An 8727-nucleotide genomic window follows, 5' to 3' on the forward strand; every position below is an offset into this window, starting at 1 on the left:
ATCAGGAGCAAGATGGACAGAGTCGCGTCATTGCTTATGCGAGCAGGGGATTGTCATGTAGTGAGGCCAGATATCCAGCCCATAAGCTGGAATTCTTAGCCTTAAAGTGGGCTATCACTGAAAAGTTCAATGACTACCTGTATGGAAACACTTTTACAGTGATAACAGACAACAATCCGCTTCGATACATACTACTTACCACTGCTAAGCTAGACGCCACCAGTTACTGCTGGCTAGCTGCTCTATCCACCTATTCATTTGACATCAAATACCGTGCTGGAAAGCAGAACCAGGATGCAGATGGGTTGTCAAGGAGACCACATGGAGAGTTGACAAATGACAGAGAGTCTCAAGACGAAAGTTTAAGGATTCAGGAATTCATCTCACATCACTTGGCTCCTATGGATGCCATTAAGGCAACTTGTCAGCACCATGCTTTGGTACAGAGGGAATCACCACTCTCTCCTTGTTTCATAGAGTCACTTGCAGTCCATCCAGATGTTGTTCCATCTGACTTTGGTGAAGATGAGGAATTCCTCAATAGCTTTCCCACAATTCCACAATACAGTAACACTAAATTAGCTGAACTTCAACGAACAGATCCTGCAATCAACAGAATTATTACCAGAATCAGGGAATTCTGCTTGTGAGAGCCTAAAGTCAGAGTCGCCAGAACTTCTTTTGATGCTAAAAGAAATGACTCGTTTTGAACTGAAAAATAACGTGCTATACAGGAGACGGCAGTGTGACAACAAAACTGTGTATCAGCTAGTCCTTCCCTATGTGTTAAGATCATCTGTACTCAGTTCCCTTCACGATGAAATGGGACACATGGGAATGGAACGTACTCTTGAGTTGGCCAGAGCTAGGTTTTATTGGCCAAAAATGTCATATGATATTGAACTAAAAGTCAAAACCTGTTCAAGGTGTGTTAAAAGGAAAAGCCAACCAGAAAAAGCTGCACCCCTTGTCAGTATCAAGACTAGCAGACCTATGGAGTTGGTCTGCATGGACTTTCTGTCCTTGAAGCCAGACAGTCATAATACAAAAGACATTCTGGTTATTACAGAGCACTTCACTAAGTACGATGTTGCCATTCCTACAAAAGAAAAGGCCACAACTGTTGCTAGATGTCTGTGGGAGCAGTTCTTTGTTCATTACGGCTTCCCAGAGCGTCTTCACGGTGACTAAGGTTGCGATTTTGAATCACAGATTATTAAGGAGCTTTGTACCTTACTGGGTATAAAGAAAATCAGAACAAGCCCATATCATCCCAGAGGAAACCCAGTGGAGCGCTTTAACCGCACGCTACTCGGTATGCTGGGTACCCTAAAAGCCAAACAAAAGACAAAGTGGCGTGAGTAAACTTTGTCACGTCAATCTTTTCACTCATGCTTACAACTGCACGAGGAACGAGGTCACTGGGTTTTCACCCTACGAGCTCATGTTTGGGCGACAACCTCGGTTGCCCATTGACATAGCCTTTGGCTTACCAATCAGAGAAGGCTCATCCACTTCACACTCGCAATATGTAAAAAAAGTATTTGCACTCATGTCCAGCTCCTCCCCGAACCTAGAGTGAGGTGTATGTAACCCAGTGTTAAAAACGGGATTAAAAGTATAAATATTCATACTCTCACGATGGGAATAAATATTGATAAAAACAAAATTAATTATAATAAATACTGATAAAAAGCATGTAAACATAAGTTTAATATGTACATATGTATATGTGGTATATAGATGGTGTGGGGGCAGGACTTAGTCCTTTAGAGTGTGTTTGTCAGATCCACTGAGCGACCAATCATTGGCCGGTCTGACCCTCCCCCCAGTCTGTGCGCTGCTGAGACACCTGTGCGTGCCTTCGTGTGCCAGTAAGATACGCCAGAGACACAGACGGTGAAAGATCAGTTTACCCGTGCGGCGAAGAAGCTAGCTGGATAGTGAAAGTCCTTTTTTCGGCGAGAATAATAAGAGTGATACTGTATTCCAGAGGCCGTGAGCCAACGTGAGCACTGTGAAGCCCTGTGTAGCATTTGTTGCTTTGCATGGTAAGTCCCAGGCAGTACACGTGCGCTAGCATAGCATGCTACTTGCCGCTAGCTCCGATGCTAACTTCTGTTAGCCATTTTGCAATGAAAGTGCCTTTTCTGAGGCTAAAGCAATTAGCACTGAGTCTGCTGCACTGCATACGAGATGTTCTTTAAAGGTTTATGTCACATTACTGTGGTATTGATGTATAATGTATGGTTTTGTGCGACGTTATGTTAGCACATGTTCACTTTTCTCATGGTGCTAATTATAGTTCTGCACAATTAAGTATTAGCAACGTGAAATTAAGTGCCTTCACCTGCACTGTACTTAGCTGAAACTTGATAAGTCTCAAGCCAATGTGTATTTTTAATGCACTGCTGAGCTATTTTGTATTGTTTTAAATGTGTGTTTCCTATGCACTTTTTCCCTTTGAAATGAGAATAATTTGTTGTACAACATAGAAATTTAGAAGCACTACAAGCAACCAGTAGTAATAAGTTACAGGCATGATAGCTTAAATGTTGAACTACTGTGTTCTGGCCTGGTCCCCAGGTCAGGTTTTTTCCTTTGCTTATTTGGATTGGATTGGTTTTGAGGACCTGAGAAGAATCGAGGATCCCTTTTCCAGTACTGGATGGCGAGCCCAGCCCAAAGAGCCGGATGAACTGGTAGATTGTAACCCGACTGGTTACAAACACACTGAGTGACTACTGAACATTGAAAGACTGAAATTGACTTTTAAAAAAAAGACACAAAAGACAATATATCCTTAGGTCGACCATTTGTGGGGTTTATTTTATTTTGTTTTCAAGAAGCGCGCTCTACTTTTGTTAAATGTGCACAACTTTAATAATTGCTAATAAATGCAATTGTGTTTTCTACACCTACTGTGTACAAGTCCTCTGTTGTCATACACCCTTGGCTCCTACGAATCTAGAACCTGTCTGATCTGGTCCATATTTCCCTTCTGTCCGCGTACTGTGGTTAAAGGTAACTATACTGCCCGCACTACATGCAAAGAAGGCAAGAAGTAGCACTAACAGGTCTAGTATTGCACCACCAGTGTTACATGTACTTACACAGGAGTGGGTTACAAATGTAAAAACAAAGAATAACCTGATTTTTGTTTTTAAGAAAAATGAGAGCCACATATGAGGATATCCGTTTAAAATTTCGATAGAACACTAGCAGTATAATGTCCTCGTAAGTGGATATCAGGCCCCTGTAGAGCAAAATGGAGTATTTTGGTCTAAATAACCCAAAATGTGATGTCCACATATGTGGATGCCAGGTCCTAGGAGGTTAATATTCTGAATGTTCTGCTGGTGAAAGTGCATGTGATTCAGTGAGACAAAGGAAATTATATTGCTTCAATTATCTTTTATTAGAAGCAAGTATCACAGTTGTTACAAGTTAACAGAACTTATGGCCCCTTTTCTCTAAACAAAACAAGACAAAACAAACAAACAAACAAAAAACAAAAAAAATGGGCCCCGATCTGCCAAAAATTAATATTTTCCCAAGATATGCAAGTAAAGGGTGCCAAATTAGTTCAAAATCTTTCACATTGCCATTCATGGTATATCTTATTTTTTCAAGGTGAAGAGTATTTGTAAGCTCTGCAAGCCACATCTTTAACACAGGAACCTCTTTGCCTTTCCAAAGCTGCAGGATCAGTTTCTTTGCGATAATAAGTGCATATGACATAAACCTTTTTTGAGAATGTTGTAAACTTTGTGTTTCTTTGGAAATCCCAAAGATAATTACTGTTGGATTTGGATCAATCTTGTTTTTAAAAATATTAGACAAATAAGTAAAAATGTCACACCAAAAACCCTGAAGCCTTGGACGAAGTGCAAAACTATGTAACAGATTTTCATAATGTGTCATGCATTTTTCACAGAGGGGAGAGCAGTCTGGGTACATTTTGTGAAGTCTTTCCCTTGAGTAATGTAACCTGTGTACAATTTTATACTGAATCAAAGAATGATGGGAATTAATAAAGAGCGTATTTATGTTGCGTAAGACCTCCTGCCAAAAATCTTCCGATAGGGAAATTCCAAATTCCTTTTCCCACTCCTCTTTAATCGAGACAAAGGAAATTATATGAAAAAGCTTACGGAAGAAATGCCAGAATCTTCTCTTGGGTTGCTCACACACTCCAGCTTGTTGTTTGCATGGGGCTTATTTCACAATTCACAATGCAGTGTTAGCAAAACTGAAGCAAGAAAGATTCTCAGCTTGCACAGTGTTGCTTGAAAGACATCCAAAAGTGCCTAAAACTGTCTATATCAAGACACTGAGACAAGGTGGAACAGTTCCTTCTATCTGAGTCTAATTGACTTGAACTGACCTGCCTGTAATGCTTTTAGCCAACATCTAAATATCACAGCATAAAAGTGTGACAGTACCGGAACCTTTTGAGGAATCACCCAGAACATCAACTAAGTGACCTCAACTGCAGCTGATATAGTCCTTGTTATTCAAACATCTGCTTTGATCCTGCTGACAGCAGCATCGAAACAATAGTATAATCTGAAAGCTGTCGACAGCTACCGTTGACTTTCTTCTAGAGCAAGATAGACGACAGACCCATCAGCTCCTGGAAGATTTACTCTTGAACTCTATGAACAACATTTTTCACTGGTAAGTTATCTGTGCATTTACAACAGACAGTTTTCTCTTTCTCTCTTTCTCGTGCTTTGCTTATTTTCTTTAGTCACTTTGTGCAGAACTTATACTGTACAGAAAACTAATTTAGGTTTTATCTTAAGTATTAAGTTACTAGTTATTGCTTTTTTCTGTACTTTTCTGTTTGTGTATATGTTTCTACTCTGTGTATACTGTATACTGTGTCTGTGTCAAGCACTGTTTGCCTGTTGTGACTTTGTATGGGCTGCTATGTGGTGAGGAGAGCTTGTTATACTCTGACAGGGCAAGACCACTGGAGTGAAATGCATGATGGGATTCTCTGATGAGGAGGAAGAGTTTGAATAAACATGCTTGATTTCAGCTCACCCTGCTGTGTGTGTGTGTGTGTGTGTGTGTGTGTGTGTGTGTGTGTGTGTGTGTGTGAGTGAGAGAGAGAGAGACCTTGAGGCATGTCTGTTTGTGCTGTGTTCACTGAAGCTTTTTATTGAAGCCCTCATGAATCTTTTTCCTTCTCAAATATTCACTCCTTCTCTTGTACTGCCTTCATTTCTCCCCTTGGAGACTTCTCAGGTTTATCTTTTAGTCCCTTGCTGACTACCTCTTCAGACCTTATTACTCATTCCCTCTTATCCTAAACTCCTTCTCCACTAGTCTGTCATTCTCTCACGTGGTTTCATATCTATGACATTTTTTTTGAAATGTGGTATCAGTTCTGCTTAATTGTCAAAATGCTGGATGACGGGGAAAGAGATAAAGACAGTTTCACTCTCATGTTGTTTGGTTAATCTAAAGAGAAATGCCATACACATTTTGTTTTCTCAGAGGTACAATTTGCTAAAGTAATGCAATGCAGACCAACTGCTGATTCAAGCTGTCTTAAGTTTTTTATGTTCCCCTTAGTAGTATTAATTACCTCTGCTCAAAACAGTCCAGAGAGATTTAAATGTAAGACCAGCCCTTAAATGTCGACAGTGTAGGAAGCACTGCACTAAAATTTCAACCATGTCTAAAATAAAGAAAATGCAGCAGATTTACAAGAAGAGAATAACACAGAGAAGCAAAGAAAGAACCATAAGGTGGGTTCAGAAAGTCTGTCACCACTAAAATATATATTTATGAGTTGTTTTTTAAAAAATATATACATATTTTGGTAACGTTTGCTTGGAAAATTGATATTAATTTTATTTATACAGCGCCAAATCACAACAACAGTCTTTATATTGTTATTATTTTTCCTTGACCTGGAAGGAGACAAAGGTCCTTGGGAGGGTTGCTTGAGAAAGGGCATAAAAATCAGTTCCAAATAGTTATGGATCAGAGCCACTTTGTTGTATCCACTTTTCTTGTGGTTCCTCTTAGTTCAACAATCCATTGTTTTTTCCTGGTGGATGCATTTTCAGTTCATTTCCATTTAAATCAGTTCACTGGGTGCTTTATTGGAATGGAATAGTTATTTGACACATTGCCAAAGCATACATGGGCCAAATTAGGCCCATTCATTTGTAAGATGAATTGGCCTCATTTTTTTAAGATGGCGCCGGTGAGGTCGGCTGCCGTCACGACTGCTTCGACCACTTTTTCTTTGTCTTTGTTTTTTAAGTTAGTTTTCAGCGTTTCTAAATCGGCAAAATCATCACCATTGGGTACATTAGGTATGACAGTGACACTCTTGTTTCTATTGGTATACAATGTACTCACAATTCGAAGTTTTTAACTCCGGATCCGAGCTGGCCGAGTGAGATCTTGAGGGAGAACAAAGGGAAGCGGCGGCTGCCTAGAGGGAAGCGAGCCGGCGTCAGGAACAGGCTGAGAGCTCGTGCACACTGCACACCTCTGCCTAGCATCCTGCTCGCCAACGTCCAGTCACTGGAGAACAAGCTTGATGACCTCAGGGCCAGGATAAAGTTCCAGAGAGACATTCGGGACTGCAATCTCCTCTGCTTCACCGAGACATGGCTGAACCCAGCGGTGCCGGACCACGCCATCCAGCCGGCCGAGTTCTTCTCGGTTCACCGCATGGACAGGACACGGGACTCGGGGAAGTCAAGGGGAGGCGGCCTGTGTTTAATGGTGAACAACAACTGGTGCAACAGTGCGAACGTTGTTCCTCTCACATGCTCCTGCACACCAAATCTGGAACTACTGTCCATCATGTGTCGTCCTTTTTATCTACCTCGGGAATTTACATCGGCCATTGTAAGTGCCGTTTATATTCCACCACAAGCAGACACGGTCACCGCCTTATGCGAGCTGCATGAGGCACTCACACAGCACCAGACACAACACCGGGACGCTGCGCTTATTGTGACGGGGGACTTTAATAGTGCCAACCTCAAACGCGCAGCGCCGAACTTTTATCAACACATCACCTGCCCCACCAGAGGTGAAAGGACACTGGACCACTGCTACACTACGGTCAAGGACGGCTACAAGGCACAATCCCGCCCTCCGTTTGGCAAATCCGATCACGCCGCCATCTTCCTCATGCCAAAATACAAACAAAGGCTAAAACAGGAAGTTCCGGTTCAGAGGAAGATCGCGCGCTGGACTGATCAATCGGTGGCCGTGTTAAAGGACGCACTCGATGACGCAGACTGGGGCATGTTCAGAAACAGCTCCGATGATGATGTCAATGTGTTTACGGAAGCGGTTGTGGGATTCATCGGGAAACTAGCGGATGATACCGTGGAGACAAAGACTTTCGCAACATTTCCCAACCAGAAGCCGTGGGTGGATAAAACCATCCGCGACGCTTTGAGATCCCGCACCGCTGCCTACAACACGGGACTCATGACGGGGGACATGGACCCGTACAAAGCCACGTCATATAACGTGCAGAGGGCGGTGAAAGAGGCGAAGCAGCGCTACGGGAGGAAACTAGAGTCACAACTCCAACAGAGTGACTCTAGGAGCCTGTGGCGGGGACTAAGGACAATAACGGACTATAAAGCACCAACAACCGGTATGACGAACGCGGCCGTGACTCTGGCAGACGAGCTGAACACTTTCTATGCTCGCTTCGAGGCTGCAGCTAAGGACTCCAACAATGCTAGTGCTAGCGGCGCTAACGACTGCAGACAGGAAGATACTGCCAGCACTGGAAACGTGCTCGTCATCTCCGAGCATGAAGTAAGGAGAGCCTTCAAGAGAGTGAACACCAGGAAAGCAGCAGGACCAGACGGCATCCCAGGTCGTATCCTCAGAGACTGCGCATACCAGCTAGCTCCTGTGTTCACTGAGATATTCAACATCTCTTTATCTCAGTTGGTGATCCCCACATGCTTCAAAGAGTCCATCATTGTTCCTGTCCCGAAGAAACCCCACCCTACTTCTCTCAATGACTATCGCCCTGTAGCCCTCACGTCAGTAGTGATGAAGTGCTTTGAACGCCTGGTCAGAGACTTCATCATTTCTTCACTACCAGACACACTGGACCCACTACAGTTCGCTTACCGTCCAAATCGTTCCACAGACGATGCCATCTCTCATCTCCTCCACACATCACTCACTCACTTGGACACTAGAAGGGGGAATTATGTTAAAATGCTCTTCATAGACTACAGCTCTGCATTTAACACCATAATTCCCTCCACACTCACCACCAAGCTGGAGCATCTGGGACTCAGCTCATCTATGTGTCAGTGGATCTCCAACTTCCTAACTGGCAGACCACAGGCAGTAAGGATGGGCGGACATGTCTCAGCCTCCACCACTCTCAGCACTGGAGCCCCCCAGGGGTGTGTTCTGAGCCCCCTGCTGTACTCTCTGTACACATATGACTGCGTGGCCACTACCAGCTCCACCACCATCATCAAGTTTGCTGACAACACCGTCGTGGTGGGCCTGATCTCTGATAACAACGAGACGGCCTACCTGAAGGAGATTAGGAATCTGGAGAACTGGTGCCAGAGGAACAACCTCCTTCTAAACGTCAGTAAGACAAAGGAGCTGATAGTGGACTTCAGCACTAAGCAGGAGAGGAACTACCAGACCCCCGTCATCAACGAGTGCCCAGTGGAGAGAGTGGACAGCTTCAAATAC

At 43.4% G+C, this 8727-nt stretch overlaps 1 long non-coding RNA gene across 1 annotated transcript; it reads left to right on the plus strand.

Moving 5' to 3' along the window:
• The first annotated feature begins 1595 nt into the window (after positions 1-1595).
• Positions 1596-2917, plus strand: LOC146667323 (uncharacterized). The gene is made up of 2 exons (XR_014911947.1): positions 1596-2051; positions 2587-2917. It is a non-coding gene; the product is annotated as an uncharacterized LOC146667323 (long non-coding RNA).
• Positions 2918-8727: the final 5810 nt, after the last annotated feature.

The sequence above is a fragment of the Rhamphochromis longiceps genome, linkage group LG6 (genome assembly GCF_057381845.1).
Source record: "Rhamphochromis longiceps isolate RC_006_pf linkage group LG6, R_longiceps_female_GT1.1, whole genome shotgun sequence".
Lineage (NCBI taxonomy): Eukaryota > Metazoa > Chordata > Actinopteri > Cichliformes > Cichlidae > Rhamphochromis > Rhamphochromis longiceps.